This window comes from Coturnix japonica, chromosome 1 (assembly GCF_054131305.1).
Source record: "Coturnix japonica strain WE chromosome 1, WE-NBRP24, whole genome shotgun sequence".
NCBI lineage: Eukaryota > Metazoa > Chordata > Aves > Galliformes > Phasianidae > Coturnix > Coturnix japonica.
The window spans coordinates 48797997-48816983 of NC_140663.1; the positions used below are offsets into that span (position 1 = coordinate 48797997).

The following is an 18987-nucleotide window of genomic DNA, read 5'->3' on the forward strand; positions in this document are numbered from 1 at the left end:
GATGCTTATAGCATCATCAGCCTACTAGTAGGGTCAGTAGTATGTTCTCAAGCCTGCATATTTATTCTTATTTGGGATGCTAAGAAGGGACGCTGTTGAAGACAGTGTTCCCTGATGTGAGAGCTGGGGAACTAGCTTGTGTATTTTGCTTGCTTTGTTTGTCTTGTTTTTTTTTAATCCTCATCTTCTCACCTTACACACCTGACTGATGCTGAACATAGCCCATCCCATGGGGAGTGTAGCATTCATTTTTAGTAGGGAAATGTTCTTGCAATCATAAAAAATTGATAGCTGTCTGAAGCAGCAGTTAATCTTGTATGAGAACTGCATCATTAACCTACAGCAGAATGTACACATTATGGACATGCTTATAAATGAGAGAGAGTGTGAATATCAGTTTCTAATTTCCTCCTTGCAGAGACTCATAAAAATCACAGGGAAGACATTACCTTTGACATACTGCCATGCCAGTCCTCTGCTGCTGTAGCTCCTGTCAGAGGAAGGATGGTTCACTGCAGCCACATCAGCGAAGCAGGACAGAGAAGTGACCTTCCTGCACTTGCTTAGGCAGGTGGGTGACTTTGGGATCTCTGTATGGATGTGGACTCATTTCAACAGTGCAGAACTATGGATAAATTTGTGCAGCTATGAGGTCTTTCCAAGATGACCTTATGTTTCACAGGGTGATAGAGTATCACAAGTTGGTAGGGAACCATAAGGTTCATTGAGCCTGAATCCTTTTCATATAACTGCCAACCCTGAAAGGCTTTGAAAGAAACTAGAAGGTCACAACTAGCAACCTGGTTCTCTGTTATATATAAGCACAGTGGAGGTTGTTGAAGAGGACTATTGCAAGCTAAAGGAAGCAGAAAACTTCTGATGTGAGCTCCCAGTGTTACTGCAGGTGAGTGCCTTAAGACAGTGACTGGCTGGAAGTGTAAATAGTGAGAAGTGATAGCTGACACAAACATCTTGTCTAGCTGTGTGCACAAGCCATTTACATGCAATCTCGGAGGTGTTTCCTGTAAGACACAATCTATTTGCCATTCTCCAAGTTTGAAAATGATGGCAGTGGTGCTCTGGTTCTTGCTATGGTCTTATAAGCTATTCAAGCACATAGGGGAGCCAACCAAAAGGAAATTTTCCAGAACTTGTTCAGAGGCTGCCATTGAAAGTGTGCAGGACATACCTATTTCTTAAGCACACTCCTAAAATTTCCACTGCCCCTCGTACATTTACTATGGAAATTAATTGGTACAGAAAAGTTATTTTTGGCAAAAGAGAGATCTGTCTTTGGGAAGTTTCATAGTGCAACCAGTCACTAAAGCCAAACTTTGCTGTCCCAGTAGCGTACCTGTAAACAACTGGGAGTGAATAGAGAGCATAGAAACATTCTCTCCTTAATTTTTATTTTTTGTTTGGAAAACAAACAAACTGGAAGAATTTCTTTGCTCAGGGAAGGAGGGGACTGAAAGTGCCAGTGAGAACTAAGCTCAGTGCTGGTGGTAAGCATGAATTACGTTCAGTTCTACTCATGCCCTGTGTACATGATGTACAGAAGCCTGCTATTTAGCTGGAGCACTCCTAACCTGTAGGATAGTGTCTCGCTCCAATTTAGGAGTGAGGCAAAGGTTCTTTTAATAATGTTATGCCCGGCGTGAGATTAAGAAGAAGAGCATTCAAATGTTGATCCGACCAGTTTATTGGAAATAATAGACAATTGAGGGGATGGGGAAGGGAGAGTGACGAATGCCAAAATTAGGGTGATGGGGAAGGGAAAGTAGGCGATAGAAAAAGGAAGAAAAGAGCAAGAATTACGTTAAAGCGGGGAATAGTCACCTCCTGGATGCAGCAGCGTCCCGTAGCACGTTGTTAACGTTGGTCCAGGGCAAAATAAGCGTAGGGGAGAGCAGCAGCAGAGTAGCAGGCCGCAGATCGATGAAACGCAGAGAAGATGGTCAGAGTAGCAAGGTCTCAGGAAGCGGAGTCTCGGGCAGCGAGGTCCCACGAAGCAGAATCTCGAGCAGCAATCCCAGAAGAGAGTAGGCAGCAGTAGGACAACGGTGGAGGAATCTGAGGTCAGATACCTAGAAACCCTCACAGGTTCTTCAGCATGCAGGCATCTTCTTCAGCATGCAGGCGCTCGCGTAGAGAGGCATCTGATGACAGAAAACCTCCTTGTTTCCGTAGTGAGGCATCTGGTGTCAGAAAACCCCCAAATTCGGGGTTTGTCCGTGCCCTTTTTATCCTTCTTTCCAGCCTTCGAGACATTTCCGGACGGCTCGGGTCAGTGTCCTGTGATTTCCTCAGAGATGTCAATCTTCCTTGAGATGAGCCAACACAAAAGACCACTTAAGGGCCATTGATCAGTATCTTATCTCCCTTTCCTAGCTCCGGGACTTGTCCATCTCCTAAACAAAGGGATTTCTCGAACCTTGGTTCCTGTGTGTCTCAGACAAAGGCAGTCCTGGAACCTTGGCCAGGACTTGCCTGAACTTGTCCATTTCAGCAAACTTTGAGACAGTAATGTAAAAAGCATGGCCTCTTACAGATAGATGTGTTTTCCTTACACCCCAGCTTACCCTCCTTAGCCACTGACACATATATCTTAAGGGATTTACAAATCAAAGGAAGAATGAGGGACCTTTAGAGGTCATATCTGTCAGGAAGCAGAAAGGGAGGACATGCTGGGCCACAGATCCACCTGACTGTCCTCATAAGCCCCAGGTGCTGTGTTCAGGGTTGGCTGGACCCCTGTTCCAGCAGCTGAGCCTCTGGGCTTTGTTACTTTAGAGAGTTGATGTGCAGGGAATGCAAGCTGTGAATCTTCACTCATGCTCCATGCAGATGCTGCATGCATGATGATTCACTCTTTGTATAACTGAAGCATAACCATGCAGGCAGTTCAGGTGCTGTGAACTGTAATTCACCGTCTTGCTCACTGCACACAAACTTATTTTGGGGAGTATCTTAGAGGTGATATAGACAGTTGTAAGTCCATCTCTATAGTGTGTTTACCAGTAATACTCTGGTCCGTTGCTGTGTAGAGCATCATCTCACCTTGCCTCGATATCTCATGTTGTCTTTGTCATGTCTATTTAGCTTTTAAGTGCTGCAAGGACTAATGAATATTTATTAATAGAGGTTGTAATGAGACGCTACCACAATGAAACAAGAACATTATAGTTGTGTCAGAAATGGCATCAGCCACATGAAACTGCACTGGGAAGAGATAGAAGGTGTCATCTGAACAGAGGGAAAAGCCCCGCTGAGTCTGTGTGCTGAGGGTTTTCTTTTGGGAGGCGTGGAGGGGGGGAATTTTGTATTGACAGCAAATTTCTGCTTGACACCAAGCTGAGACCAAGCCAAAAGTAGTTACTGAGAGTTCAAGTATGTATGTCAGCATTTTACCTGAACAAGAAAGAGAAAACTCCTTTACCTTGCTCTAGATGGAAGCCTATTTTTCTTGTTCAGAATTAAATAAGAAAGACAGAAGAAAGCATTGTGAACTATTAGAGCTGGTAGCTCAGTCTGACCTTTTCCACTCCAAAATCTAATCCCAGAGAAGCAGGGTTCCTGGAAACCTAATTTTGCCTTTGAGGCTGATTAATTATTTGATCATGCAAACCTTGGACAGCCAAACAGTTTACCTTTCCTGCATGGCTGCTGCTCCAGCTAACAATGCAGTCTCACAGAATAATCAGTTTAGAGTTTAAACTGAGAAGCTGTAGAGAATTTTGCAAGTTATAACAGGATTCACTCCCACACCTGTTCCTAAGACAAGAAAATTAAGTATGTATAAAAGCAAGTAAGCATATAGAACTGTGTTGTTTTTCCCTTTTGTTGTTACAGGAAGCTACTTTAATTACTGGTGATATGATGGTGCGTAGCCTTGTGAAGATTGTGTAATCTCCTTAAAGTGGATAACACCAGGTAAAACAAGACACTTCTTGACTTGACATTAATGCTTTTTGCAGCGTAGGAAAATGTATGGGATATGTCTGACATCCTTACAACTTCCTCTGGCCAGTTCCATTTGTGTGCAGTAGTTTTGTCCAACTGCAGTTTCAAAAGTTTTAATATTTGTTTGGAGTGCTGACTTGTCCAATGGCTTTTCTGGTGTAAGAACCATGTACATGAACTGACACCTGTTCTAGAAATTGTGCTTAGGCAGATGGAAATACCTATCCCTACAAGGGTAGTGGGGCACTGGGGTAAATTATCCAGGAAGACCATAGTGTCTCCAGTACTGGAAACCGTCTTTAGGCACTCCAGGCCTGGAGCCCCCAGCACAAGAAGGATGCAGAGCTGTTGTAACAGGTCTAGAGGAGGGCCAAAAGGATGATCAGGGGGCTGGAGCACCTCTTATGAATAAAGGCTGAGGGAGCTGGGCTTCATGGAGACCTCAGAGAATAATTAGCTTTCAAGTACTTGAGGGGAGCTCATGAGCAGGAGGGAGATCAACATTTTTACATGGTCTAATAGTGATAGGACAAAGGGGAATGGCTTTAAACTAAAACATGAGAGATTTGGGTTAGATGTTAGGAGGAAATTCTTTACTCAGAGGGTAGTGAGGCACTGGCATAGTTGCCCAAAGAAGTTGTGGTGCCCCATCCCTGGAGGTACCCCAAGGCCAGTTTGAATGGGGCCCTGGGCAGCCTGAGCTGGGGTTGGCAGCCCAGCACATGGCAGAGGGGTGGAAATGGATGGGCTTTAAGGTCCCTTCTAACTTAAGCCATTCTATGAAACAGGTAAGAAACTTCAAGAATGGCATAAACCTAGTTCAGTCCTGCTAGGATCTGGTCCTTTCCAACTCTGTATTCATGAATTCTATGTACATCCATAGAGAAATGTGGGGATGCCCACCATCACTCAGACATTCGCGTTGCAGCCTCCCTGCAAAAGAAATCTCCTCTAACAAGAAATGGCAGTCTAGGGAATAACTTCCACTCTTCAGAATAACCATCTTTGTAACTTGTCACACATCCATTTCAGTGACAACTCCCTTTTTCTGCTGAGGAAAAAGAACTCATCTGTTTCTCACAGTAGAAAATGTCCACATTGTAAATACTTCCTTCCTCCTGTCAAAAGGTAAAGGTGGGGGCTGCAAACTGTTTAAGAAAGGCATTTTGTTGAAGATGTGCCTCTCTGCATGACAATGTGGTTTGGAGAATATTCTGCTCATGAAAAAGGCTGAAGCCCTCGTATCTGTTCTCAACTGCTCATTCCCCCATGCTGCTCTGCTCTGATTGTGGCTTATGGGCCAAGTTCATTCATCTGCTCTGTGCCCAAGTTCACTGTGGCCATAGTAGACTGGAGACATTCCAAATCTTACACAACACTTCCTGTTCTCTGCAGTGGTCCCCTGGGAAAAAAAAAAAAAAAAAAAAAAAAAAAAAAGCATAAGAGAAATCATAAGAGAAATCATTTTCAAAGTGTTTGTTATGTCTGGGGCAAGGAAGAATTTCCAACCAACAGCCACACAACCCCATCTGTTGTCATAATTCCAAAACAAAAGCTATGTGGGAAATGTGACACTGAGACACCTGGTTAGTGGGCATGGTGGGGATGGCTGGTGGTTGTTGGACTAGATGATCTTAATGGTCCTCAAAACAGGGTACAAACTTCAGGAAGGGTGTGAAAACATCTTAACTTTTCCACCTCCTCCCGAACCTCAAAGACCTGGTGTCTGTCACCGTCTTCCGCAGTGTGTGGTGCATGTGACTGAAGAGACAACATCCATCAGCTTGAGGAGTCTTCTCAGGAGCAGGCAGGGATCTAAGCAATGGACCTGCTTTTGTGTCTATGCTCACGACAGAGTGTCACAAGTGACTCCCATGAGTGGTCGCTATGGGTACTGAGAAAGACCTTCAGCCTCCCAGGCCCTCCCGCAAGGCTTCCAACGCGTTAGGGCTGATCTAAGTCTCAGGACAACGCGCCTCCAGCCATCAACGCAGCCTTCATGCCACAGCTGACGGAGTGAGGTCGGCTTCCCCAGCGCGCCGCCAGGTGGCGCTACAACCGCGCGGGCGGGGCCGGCGGCGGCCTTAGGGCTTCCCACAGCGGCCCGCCCTGCTCCTCGGGTACCGCCTTCTGAGCCCGGCTCCAGGTGGGACCTTATGAGAGCAGAGCAGAGGTGTCAGTCCCCTCCCTTGCCCTGCTGCCACCCCTCTTTTGATGCAGCCAGGAGGCTCTTGGCTTTCTGGGCTGCGAATACACACTGCTGGCACATGTGCAGCTTTTTGCCCATCAGGACTCCCAAGCCCTTTTCTACAGGGCTGCTTTCAATGAATTCTTCTCTTTCTGTATTTATATCTGAGACTGCTTCAACCCAAGAGCAACACCTTTCAATTGGTCTTGTTAAACCTCGTTAGAAGTCTTCTCCCTGCATACAACATGCCACTGCAGCACCCTGCGTGCAGGGCAGCCCAGGTGCTCCTGCACCATGTGGGCTGGGCCGTGCTGTTGAGGAGCCTGAGTGCGACTCTGCTGGTACAAAGGAGGAGGAAATGGCAGATGAGCAGCAGGCCACCCAGTGAGCTGTGATGTGGGAGGCAGCTCAATGAGGGGGAATTCCTGTCCCTGTCCCTGTGGAGCTCTGCATAGGGAAGAGGGCAAAAATGTGTTCATTTTCAGGCCTGAGTTCATGTTTTACATTCACTCACTGCAAGGGTCTCTGTTTTTCATTACAGTTTCCATCATAAGTAGGATTGGCCCAGGGAGCCCACAAAAATCCCAAGTGCTTGATGGGTATAGAAACAAAAAGCCCTCCATCATTTTCTTTGTGGGGATCTATTTAGTGAGCCAGACTTTCCAGCATTGATTTCTCCCTAAGACTCAGAAGAATCAATCGATACCACCCTCACCACCCCCAGTTTGTAAATTTGTATCTGATGTAGGAGTTAGATGCCTGTTAGGGCAGCAAAAGTTAAGCACAGCGCAGCTCTACTTGCCTAAATAAATCTAACTCAGCCTCCATTCACACTGCAGGGGTATTGCTTCCCTGCTGCTCTTGCTTTCCTCCCTAGCAGAGCAAGAAGGGCTGTTCCTTCTGCTTTGGTCTGCTGTAATCCCAGGTGAGGTGGTGGCTGCAGCAGTTGGTGGTCCCCTGTGATGGAGCCAGAACTAAAACTGCCTGGAATGTCTTATTCATGAATCTACAGCTGATAACCAGGATGAGAAAGGTGTTTAGCCAGTCACACATGATGTCTGGAAAACAGAGCACGAAAAACCACTTACCAAACCATCAGCTTTTACCTGGAGCTCTTTGCATCCACATATTGACTCACAGTCATCCACAGGTTGTAACCTGACAGGAGTGGGGCTTTTCATGTGAGGTGTATCCAGTTCGAAGTTCTGTGATGACCTGATCAGGGATCTGCAATGACGCCTTCTGTGACCAACAACAATAAGCACTGACTTCAAAATCAAAGAGTGAAGAAAACAACCAAAAATCTTGTGTTTAGTATCACTTGGAGAGTAAATGAGACAGACCATAAAGAGCTTTTAAGCTGGGACTAATAATGGGTGATCTTGAAAGGGTGGAAGGTGGTAGGTGACAGCAACTGTAGGAGAAATAGTAAGGTTAATACAACAAATTCATTGGGATGGAAACACTTAAATGCTCTACTTTGTCTTTCACTACAATTTCTTGGTAGCACAGAAGTCCTGACTCTGTCTTGAAGCACTGATGGCCATGTATGACAGTATCCATGCCACCTGTACTTGGTAGGTAAAGGAGACGAAGTGTAGTGGGTAAAGAGCTGACTTTACAGAGCATCTTTGTAGTAGAACTAGGAGCAGAATACAAGTCTGCTAATGACGTAATTAGCAATATTAGCAGTATTGGTGTACTAGTGTTATTTCTGTAGGGAATAAAAGTCAGCATCCCAAGGGTATAACTGTAAAATCTCACTCCATATGAAGGATAGAGCTAGTCTGGAATTTCAGATCCTATTTGTGTGTACTGAATGCAGATATTTCACCTGTGAGCCTGACAGAGAAACAAAGAACTGCAACAAGTTGCCCTTGAAAAATTGCCTTTCTTAGACCAGTCTTGCTAAAGTTGCTGGGAGTAGCAGATTCTACAATTGAACTTCAATTAGTTTCAAATGGAAACTATGACAGCCAGCCTTAAAGTGGAGAAAACTGGATTTAAGAATTGGACCCTGGGCATAGCAGGATGTCTGGGAAGTTGCTGTGCTATAGCTGATGAACTCACATGGAGCATGGATTTCATGCTGGTGAATAGCAACGTAATAAATGTTCTATGGCATCGTGACAGACATGGGCTGGAGAAATGCCCTTTAAAGAAGTGGTTTGGGTGAGAAAATTATTTGTAGTCAAGTAATCTCCACAGGGCAAACTGAAACCCCCATAGCTACAGACACAATTGGAATCAACGGATGGAGGAGGAGGAAGGAAATGTTCTTTGAAACAGAGGAGTGAGAGTGAAAAGGGCTAAGATTCTGCAAATGCTTTTGAAGAACTTTGTGACTGCAGAACATTTCCAGGGGCTGGCCTTAGTCACACAGACACTTGAAGGACAGCTCCTTGATGAAGAAGCCCTTCAGCAATGTTAACTACATCCTTAAAGCCTGATGGGTTCTCATTCTACAGGGACTGATAAAGAAAAGGTGGAAGAAAGCACAGAAAGTTGAAAGAGGGGATGAATACTTGGATAAATTATGATTAAAAGGCTTTCTGGGGAATGCAACAGAACTCCTAATGTCAGCTTGCTTCACTCATTTGAGGAAAAAAATGAACATTTATTAGCCAAATCACAGCATGAGAGAATTGTCAGGGCTGGAAGGGACCCCTGGAGATTATCTAGTCCAAACCCTCTGCTTGAAAATACTGGGAAACAGCAGTACCAGGAGAAGGGGAAAAGAGAGGAGAGGGAGGGAGCAGCAGTGGCTGGAAGTGTCACTGCGATTACTCTATACACACATGAAGAGACAGGGATGCAAAGTGCTGCTGGGGTGAGTGCTGTGGGGGCAGAAGAACAGCAGTGACATCACTGAGCAACAGGCTGAGATGTCTCTGAGCAAGGCACTGTGATCACAGCACCCTCACTGCTCAGCTTTGGGTTCAGGCACAGCCTGGCTCAGTCAGACTCATGCCTGGACTCCTGCTGAGCGTGTGTGCAAGGTTGGAGGTGGAGCGAGCATTTGTCTTGAGTGCTGGGCTGTGCTTTGGGCACTGCTGGCAGCAGCTCCCAATGCCCATCCCTACAGCCATCACCTGCATTTCCAATCCTGTAAGTGTGACATGGAAGAAGAATCTCTTTTAGAATTACTTGTGAGCAACTTTACTTTTGGAGGATTAATGGTTCACAGGACTAGTGCATAAATGGCACTGGGGATAAACAGGATAAAAAAAACCAAACCAATACGTCATTAACTCTATAGAACTTGTGTGTTTGCTTTTTTCAAGTGGACTTTTCCTGTTGACATGATGTATAAAGAAATATGGATGGTGGCTTTGTGTTCAGATTAATTAACTAAATAATACAAAGTAGTTAATATTATACCTATAATTATTACATAATATGTAGTATGTATCATTATTTCATATCTGTTTATACATATTAAATATTAAATTGTATTATTAAGGCAAATGTTGCTGCTGGTCTCTTTGAGATTCATATTGCTGTTTCCATATGCCTTTTGGCTTCTGCATTTACATCTTGTGTTAGGGCTCTATTTAGAATGCAGTCAGCACTCACAGCAAGAACTATCAATATACTACTTAAAATGGACAAATGAGATCAAAGTGTGTTTTGGTGTTTTTGTTTTTTTTTTTAATTCTTTTCAAGTTCAGAATATAAATGCATAGTTTCAGCATTTTCTGATTTCTCTGTGTAAAGAATCCATGTCCTTTTGCAAGTGCTAAGCAGAGTCCTGGGTTTGGTTCCAATTTACTGCGGACTTCATATATTGACTCATATTAATTCAGCTCTTTGTCTTGTCTCCTTATCTGCAAGATGGAGGTGACAGCACTGTCCTGAAGGGGCGGCATGGGAATAAATATAACCAAGAGTATAAAGAGTGGTGTGGGTGTTATTATAGTAGTAAACACAAAATACCTAAGATCCCTTATCTAAGTATGTTGTTAAGCAGGTGCTAATACAAACGCACTTCTGAGAGACAGCCAGTTTGTATTCTGCTCATCAAATATATGAGGGGGCTTTTTCTATGCACAAAATGAAGTGCAATGGGCAGTGATATCGATACCCTTCAAAATGCTAATGATCAGATTTCCAGCAAAGCCCCCCACTCTAAATGGAGATTTGGCATTTTCTGAAGTGTTCATCTCCCATTAAGAACAAGAAAAGGCTCTGGGAGATTAAGCTCTTTTGAAACAAAATCTGGCCTCTTTACAGGAGCTGAGCTGTTCTTAAGAAGGTAAAAATGGAGGGAGGGTGAAATCAAATCATAAACAAGCTCTGTGATATCACTGGCAACTGTTATAGTTTTATATAACTATATATAACTATATATATATAACTATATATATATATATATATATATATATATATATATGAGTGCAGTGTGCATGATAGTGGTAAGAATTGTTTCAGAACTGATGAGACATCTGGACCTGCACTTCAAAAGGTTAATACGTTTGTCACAACCTAGAAGTGGGTCTCTGCTGACAGCTGCAGATCTTCAAAGTTCTTTTGGCTGTGTTGATGGTTCTATATGCATCAGTATTGTGCTTTTTGGCTGCACAAGTGGCCTTAAAGTCCTTCTGGCCCAGTGTGCAGGCAGGGATACTGAATTTCACTTCCTTCTCTCTGTAATGGGAATGTTTTAAACTCTAATGCCAGGCACCATTAAACTGACACCAATTTCTCTTCTGTCTAGGGTAACTGGTAGATCAATATTTTGATTAAGGATATATTTTATGCTAAATATAATATTTTACAAGATAGCTGACTTGAAAATAAGAAGAATTTAAATGTTTAGCTTTTCGGGTTTTATATGCAATAAAAGGATGACTGGTGTCAAATGGGTGCAATTTAATTTTTATAGGACTGTTTCTCTCTCTCCAATTCTCAAATAAAATGCTCAGCACCTTTTAAAAGGCCCACCTACACTACGAGACAGCTTTTTGTTGGCCTCCAGAGCACTAGTTTTAATTTGCTAACAGGAAAAAAGTCTATTGAAGGAGGACTGAACAAGCTAAGAGAGATTTTTAGAATGGGAGAGAGAAGGTGCAATAGCAGTCAATGAGCTCTAGGAAAGAAGCATGGGATGAATGGGTACAACCTTAACTGTGCATTCTCTTCTGCAACATGTACTCAGGCTCTTTACATCCTGCCCCTTTTGCTTGCTGTATGGGATGAAGTCCTTCAGCTGGATGGTACTGCAGCCTCTTGTGTTACAGTTGGCAGGAAAAGCAGAATTGCTACTGGTCCCATTCAGCTTCTTTTAACTTTTTGGTCAGTGAGTGCCGCCCTCTGCTACAAGAATGGACAAGATAAAGGATTCAAGGAACCAAAAGCCAGCCAGCTTTACCTTGCTACCTGGGACAGTAATGAGGCAGCTCGTTCGAGAAGCCATTTATAAACACACGAAGGATAGAAGGTGACTGGGAGTAGTCAGCATGGATCCATAATGGGGATCTCATGCTTAACCATCCTGATAGCTTTACACAGAATCACAGAATCACAGAATTACCCGGGTTGGAAGGGACCTCAAGGATCATGTAGTTCCAACCCCCCTGCCTAGCAGGGCCACCAAACATACGCCTTTACTAGATCAGGTTGCCCAGGGCCCCGTCCAACCTGGTCTTGAACACCTCCAAGGACGGGGCATCCACAACCTCACTGGGCAGCCTGTTCCAGGACCTAACCACTCTTCTAGTAAAGAACTTTCCCCTAACATCCAACCTAAATCTTCCCTCCTTCAACTTAAAACCATTTCCCCTAGTCCTGCTATTATCAGCCCTTTCGAAGAGTTTACTCCCCTCCCGGGAGTAAGTTCCCTTCAGGTACTGAAAGGCTGCAATGAGGTCACCCCGCAACCTTCTCTTCTCCAGGCTGAACAAACCCAACTCCCTCAGCCTGTCCTCATAGGGGAGGTGCTCCAGCCCCCTGATCATCTTTGTGGCCCTCCTCTGGACCCTTTCCAAAATCTCCATATCTTTTTAGTACTGAGGGCTCCACACCTGGACACAGTACTCCAGATGGGGCCTCACAAGAGCAGAGTAGAGAGGGACAATCACCTCCCTATCCCTGCTGACCACCCCTCTCCTGATGGAGCCCAGGATCCCATTTGCTTTCCGGGCTGCCAGAGCGCACTGCTGGCTCATGTTAAGTTTCTCATCTATCAGGACCCCTAGGTCTTTTTCTGCCGAGCTGCTCTCAAGGACAACTCCTCCCAGCCTGTACAGGTGCCTAGGGTTTTTCCGGCCCAAGTGCAAAACCTTGCACTTTGCCGTGTTGAACCTCATTAGGTTCACCCGAGCCCAGCTTTCCAGCCTGTCAAGGTCCCTCTGAATGGCATCCGTTCCCTCCACCGTATCAACTGCACCACTCAGCTTGGTGTCATCAGCAAACTTGCTGAGGGTGCACTCCATTCCCTCATCGATGTCTTTAATAAAGATGTTAAAGAGCACCGGTCCCAAGACAGACCCTTGAGGGACACCGCTCGTTACCGGCCTCCACCTGGACATTGAGCCATCGACCACCACCCTCTGTCTGCGGCCTTTCAACCAATTGCTTATCCATCTAGTTGTCCACCCATCAAATCCACCTCCCTCCAATTTGGAGATGAGGATGTGATGGGGGACCATGTCAAAGGCCTTGCTCAGGTCCAGGTAAATGACATCGGTCGCCTTCCCTTCATCCACCAACGCCGTCACTCCATCATAGAAGGCCACAAGATTAGTTAAGCATGACCTTCCCCTGGTGAAGCCATGCTGGCTGTCTCGGATCACATGCTTGTTCTTTATGTGATCAAGCATGTTGTCCAGGAGGATCTGTTCCATAATCTTCCCAGGCACAGAGGTGAGACTCACCGGCCTGTAGTTACCCGGGTCCCCCCTGCTCCCCTTCTTGTAAATGGGAATGACGTGACCCTTCCTCCAATCATCTGGGACCTCACCTGACAGCCACGACTTCTCAAATATGATGGAGAGCGGCTCAGCAACCACCTCAGCCAGCTCCTTCAGGACCCTGGGATGCACGCCATCTGGCCCCATAGACTTATACTCATTCAGTCTAAGGAGGCACTCTCGGGCTTGCTCTACCCTTCCAGTGGGGAGGGATTTACCCCCTTGGTCCCCACAAAGAGGTATGGGGGTGCAAGACTTAGGGACGTGAAAAAGACTAGAATCCTGGCCACCAGTGAAGACCGAGGTGAAGAACTCATTCAGCACCTCAGCTTTCTCTTCATCTGTTGAAGCCATTTCTCCTTTTAAATTTACCAGAGTAGGTACGCCCATTTTGGCCTGTCTCTTCTGGCCAATGTACCTGTAGAAGGTTTTCTTATTGTTTTTCACGTCCCTCGCCAAGTTCAGTTCTGCCTGCGCCTTGGCTTTCCTGATCCCACGTCTGCAAGTTCGGACGGCATCCCTGTATTCTTCCCGGGTGAGACAGCCTTGTTTCCAGAGCTTGTACACCCCTTTCTTCACCCTCAGTTCTCTTAGCAGGTCCTTGCTGAGCCATGCCGGTTTTCTACCTCTCCTGCCCACTTTCTTAATCAGGGGAATGGAGACCTCTTGTGCTGCCAGGAGGGCATCCTTGAACAGTAGCCAGCTCTCCTCAACGTCCTTGTCTTTGAGAGCAGCGCGCCAGGGGATCTTGGCCAGCATTCCATTGAGTAGCTTGAAGTCAGCTCTTCTAAAGTTCAGCATCCTGGTCCTGCTCTTTGCCAGGCCCACATGGTTTGAGATCACAAACTCAACCAGGGCATGATCGCTGGAGCCCAGGCATCCTCCAACCTTGACGCCTTTGATGGTCTCCTCAGCGTTGGTGAGCAGCAGGTCCAGCAACGCTTGACCTCTGGTCGGTCTGTCCAATACCTGAACCAGAAAGCTATCATCAATGGATTCCAAGAGCCTTCTGGAGCTCTTGCAGCTCGCCGTGTGGTTTTCCCAAACGATGTCCGAATGGTTGAAGTCCCCCACCAGGACAAGAACCTGTGAGCCAGACGCCTCACGCATCTGGAGCAAGAAAGCCTCATCAGCAGCCTCCCCTTGATCAGGTGGCCTGTAGTATACCCCTAATACCAGCTGACCTTTATTAGTCCCATCTCTAATCCTAACCCACAGGCTCTCAACCTGTTCTTGACTGTTTCTCATGGGGAGCTCCTCACAGTTTATCCAATCTCTGACATAAAGAGCAACTCCCCCACCCTTCCTACCTCGCCTATCTCTCCTAAAGAGCCTATAGCCATCGATGGTAGTATCCCAATTGTGGGAGTCATCCCACCATGTTTCTGTGATAGCAACAATGTCATAATTTTCAGAGTGCATCACAGTTTCCAGTTCCTCCTGCTTGTTACTCAGGCTCCGTGCATTAGTATAAAGGCACTTCAGCTGGGCTGTCCGTCTCACCACCTTCATAAGCGATCCAGGATCCGCTAGAACAGCGGCATCCCCAGCATCCCCCTGCCCTACTCCCTCCTTTTGCACTCTGCAATCATTGCCCACTGAGTTTGGTACAATCCCTTGAATGCACCGTTCAACCCCGGTAGCCCTTATTTTGCCCCCTTCCCCCTTCGTTCCTAGTTTAAAGACCTATCAATGAGTCCCGCTAATTCTTCAGCTAATACCCTCTTACCCCTCAGGGACAGGCTGCTTGCATCAGCAGCCTTGTATGGTGAGACTGGCTTGGTGAATGAGGGGAGAGCAGTGAATATTTTATCTTTAATTTAATAAGGTCTATGACACTGTTTCTTATTGTTTATCCTCATAAACAAACTGAAGAAAGTCTTGAGAGTTTCAAGCCTGGTGCTTAGAGCTGATAATACTTCTGAATTCCAGTCCCAGCTGCAGGGGTTGTTAAGAGTGCAATACTTACACTATTATCAGACAATGTACCTAACTGCAGGCTGTGAATCCCAGGTGGACACAGCCATGAAATGAGATCATGGAAAGAGGCAAGAAGGTACCACATCCCCTGCAGTAACCTCTGAAAACTGCTTAGTGCACTATTTCTTCCCAATCTTGAACACATACCTTGTCCTCAGAGTGTGAGGATTCTCTTGTGGGAATAAAATACCTAATTCCTCTCACAGATTTTCTCCCCAGAATCTCCTGGTATAGAGCTGAGGTAGCACTGCGTTGTATGTACATTAATTGCTTTTCCAGCACCAGAATTACCAGTAAGAAGTTGGAAGCCATCTTCTTTATTCTCTAAGAACGCATGCCCACGTGACCCTTACCAATATAAGTAAGGTTTCAAATTATTAAGGTTTTTTGAATTGAGCTCACTGCTCACCAATAGGGAATACATATATAGGTATTTGTTGCTGCTTAAATGGCTCAAGTAGACAATCTGCTTCTGGAGCAGCTCACGTGTTTTTGCATTTGGTTATGAACTGACCACAGTGTTCCAAGCAGCACTCAGCTGTGAAGATATGTCTATATATACAGCACCAGTTTGGAAGAGAGATGTGTCCACTCTGTGCTTTGGAAGTCAGACAGGGATGGCATGACTTTAAATTGGCACAGCCATGTCTTTGTCATTTCACTTCGCTATCACCTAATTTGTATAAATCAGGGACAATTTTAAAAGGATGTTACCATAATGGGAACATTCCACAAATGCCTTATTTGTAGCAAAGGGAAGCAGTCCTTGTAAAAGTATTTCACTTTGCCTTCTGCAATTCACATGGGATGTGCAATTACAGCATTTGTTCTTAAGCAGAATTATGGATGAGACCCAAGGCTAACTGACTGTTCAGTTATTTCTTCCTGATGCATTTCATTAATAGCCCCCGCCCCCTCACCTCTCTGAAGCTGGCAACCAGTAAGGTGCCTGTAAGAGGCTAATTGCCTCCAGAGTCAGTTGTCCAGGAGCCAATTGTTAATCTCCTGGTGTTAATTGTGAAAAGCAGGAGTAATCAAAATAGGCAGGGTGCACAGGAGTTGCATGCATATTAGAACTGTGTAGCCAAATGCAGAGGGTGTTCAGCCCTGTTCCTTGACACCACTGCAGATCTTAGCAATTGGAAGCATGGTGAGGCATTAGCTGAGCGAAAATCCTGAATGTTTTGCTGCTTTTCTCATTCCTCACCTTCATGTTGTTATTCCACTTGCAAGGCGTAAAACAGATGGGGTGAAATCTGGGCCCTCGAGGAGGTCAAGTAAAATAGACTAAGAGATCTGACTGGGATACCTATACTACTTGATTTGGGATGACAGCAGCAGTGTTGTGACAGGCTTGGAGAGAAAAAGAATAGATGCATAAGAGTTGCTTAACTTGGTTTGCCATGGCTTGTTGATCTGCTGTTGTCAGCCAGAAGACTGAATTTGACCCTAGGATTAAATTAGTCCCTGGAGCTCTTGAAGTAACTTCAGTGGATCCTGCCTACATCAAGGCACACCTTGTCTGACTTGTGCCTTTGGATCTTCCTTCCTAGCAAAGTAATTGAGTACTGAGAGAGAAGGAGATAAACTGAAATGCATACGAACTACAAGATTATACAGAATGTAGTATGGGCCAAGAATCTGGCTTGTGTTCATCCTTCATTTAGTGGGAGGGAAGTATGTTTGATAAAGTACCTATTCTGCACATAATCTGCTGCAAAAATTCTGCCGGGCTCCTTGTTGCAGTCTATCAGGCTTTCGAGCATCCCAGTTTACAGCTTCTGTCTAGACTATGGTTTGACCTTTTGTTCCTGGTGCCAAGAGCCTGTGCCTACTGCTGTCGGGCAGAGATGGAAATGGGTATTTTACTAACCTGAGTAGCTGGAACATCTGCTGGGGGGTTGTTGGTCTGGATGGATGAGTGATAAGAGACTTTGGCTGCGGAGCTTTGTGTCTCTGCATGACAAATGTTTTATCCCTCAGTTTACTGTACCATAACTCTTATGAGCAAGTACAGATTACTTTATAACTAACTTTAGAAAAAAACCTTTTTCTTTTCTTTCTTTTTTTTTTTTTCTTTTTAAACCAGCATCTAGATGAGAAAGAGACAAATCCTCTGTGACTGCTGCATAATTGTAATTGACGCTTTGCAAACGAGTAACAACAATCTAGTTCACTTGCACACTCAAATCTGGCAACTGCCTGCATGACTCAAGGGACTGAGAAACACTTGGCAAATAGCAGATTTTGTGTTGCTGGTGACACAAATCAGAAGGGGATTATATATGAAAAAAAGGCTAAGACTACTGTGCTGATAGCATTAGCAGCATAATGATGATGGACTCAAAGAGCATCATGGTAAAACACAGTTTGTTTTGATTCAGCATGCTGCCTCAGAAGCTGGCTGTAATCTGTACTTGTAAAACGCATCATACATATGCTGAAGGGCCATCCACAAAGCTCTGCCCTTCAGCATCATTCTTCCTCTCTGTGACATAGTGCACTGACACGTAGAGGAGCTGTAAAGGGGGGCAAGGGGAAATAATCTTTGTGACCTAGTTTTATATATACAAATTAAAAAGCTTAATTTGAGGCACAATCATTTCATCAGGTGTGTGTTACAACTTAGACTGGCAGGTTGATTGAGTCCCTGGAGAGAGAATTCCATTTAATATTTTTTTTCCTGCCCTAAATGCAAAGCTACTTGATATCTCATTTAGTATACATAGATTTGACACCCTACTGGTAGCACTGTAATGGCTAAAGGCAGTCACCAAAATTAACATAACCTTGTAAATAAAGTCATCACACGCAAAACCCCTAAGGTTCAGCTAAAGGCAAGGCATGCCAAGAGGTTATTAAATAAATGACCTATTTTTCTTTCAGCCCTATACCTTATGGTGAGTCTGAAATTACTGAGTATAATGTCAAACTGAAACAACCAGGTGTTTTAGGGAAATATTCAGTGTGGAATGAAGAGGGCACCCTTTTCTAGGGGAGCTTTCCTAACTGTCCCTGGTAGTGCTGCCATAGGCCTTCACTTGTTGCTTTCCTTTCATCTGCTACAAGAAGAGAAAAGGTGATCTAGAGCATTTCCTTCCCAATGAGGACCAACATCCATGAGGATGGCTGACCATACTTGAGTATCTGTGAGAGTTTTACCACAATGACTCATACTGCTTCTTCAGGTAAGAAAGCCAACAGTATTCATTGCTGTGTTAACAGATTAAGTATCACCAGCAGGCAAAGAGAGGTGAAACTTCTGTTCTGCTCAGCACTGGTGAGGCCACAACTGGATCCTGGGTCCAGTTCTGGACTCTTCAGTACCAGAGACATGGATATACTGGGAAGAGTCCAGCAAGGGGCCACAAAGGTAGTGAAGGGACTAAAGCACATCTGTGTGGAGAAGCTTAGAGAGCTGGGGCTGTTCAGCATAGAGAAGAGAAGGTTCAGGGTGACATCTCATCAGTCCTCTAGGGAGACTCTGCCTTCATAGCTAACCCTGTGGTTGGCCTCCAAAGGGACTAGCTTTGCAGGGAAGCAGCTAGCCCAGAAGGGCTTAACAGTCGTAACCAGTGCTTCTGGACTGTTCTGGAATAGGGGAAGGTGTAGTTCTCAGCCTTATGAAGGATTTGTGCCAGTGGTACAGATTACCGCTGCTGCTGCTTAGATTTTGTAAAGCCTCAGATCTTGCTACGGTGGGAGTTGTGCCACCCATATCCAAAGCTGTGCACACACTGACGAAATCCACTTCCCTAAAGTGTTTTCTGGTCATGGTTTACATTCTCCTTAGAATGACTCACAGATGTATTTCTTTTTTTTTTTTTTCCCTTAAATCCCATTAGTTACATGGTGGGCTAGCAGACTGTGGTTTGAACTGGGTCTGTTTAATTTTTCACTCCTCAAACAAACTGGTGATAATGTGAGGAGAAGATAGTGTGAGGA

At 45.0% G+C, this 18987-nt stretch overlaps 1 long non-coding RNA gene across 2 annotated transcripts; it reads left to right on the forward strand.

The window, feature by feature from the left end:
• Positions 1-433: 433 nt before the first annotated feature.
• On the forward strand, positions 434-17258 carry LOC146762401 (uncharacterized). 2 transcript variants are annotated; one of them, XR_014935347.1, is made up of 3 exons: positions 434-571; positions 3853-3933; positions 17132-17258. It is a non-coding gene; the product is annotated as an uncharacterized LOC146762401 (long non-coding RNA). The 2 variants fall into 2 exon arrangements; XR_014935346.1 differs by lacking the exon at positions 17132-17258 and adding an exon at positions 5709-5839.
• The last annotated feature ends 1729 nt before the right edge of the window (positions 17259-18987 follow it).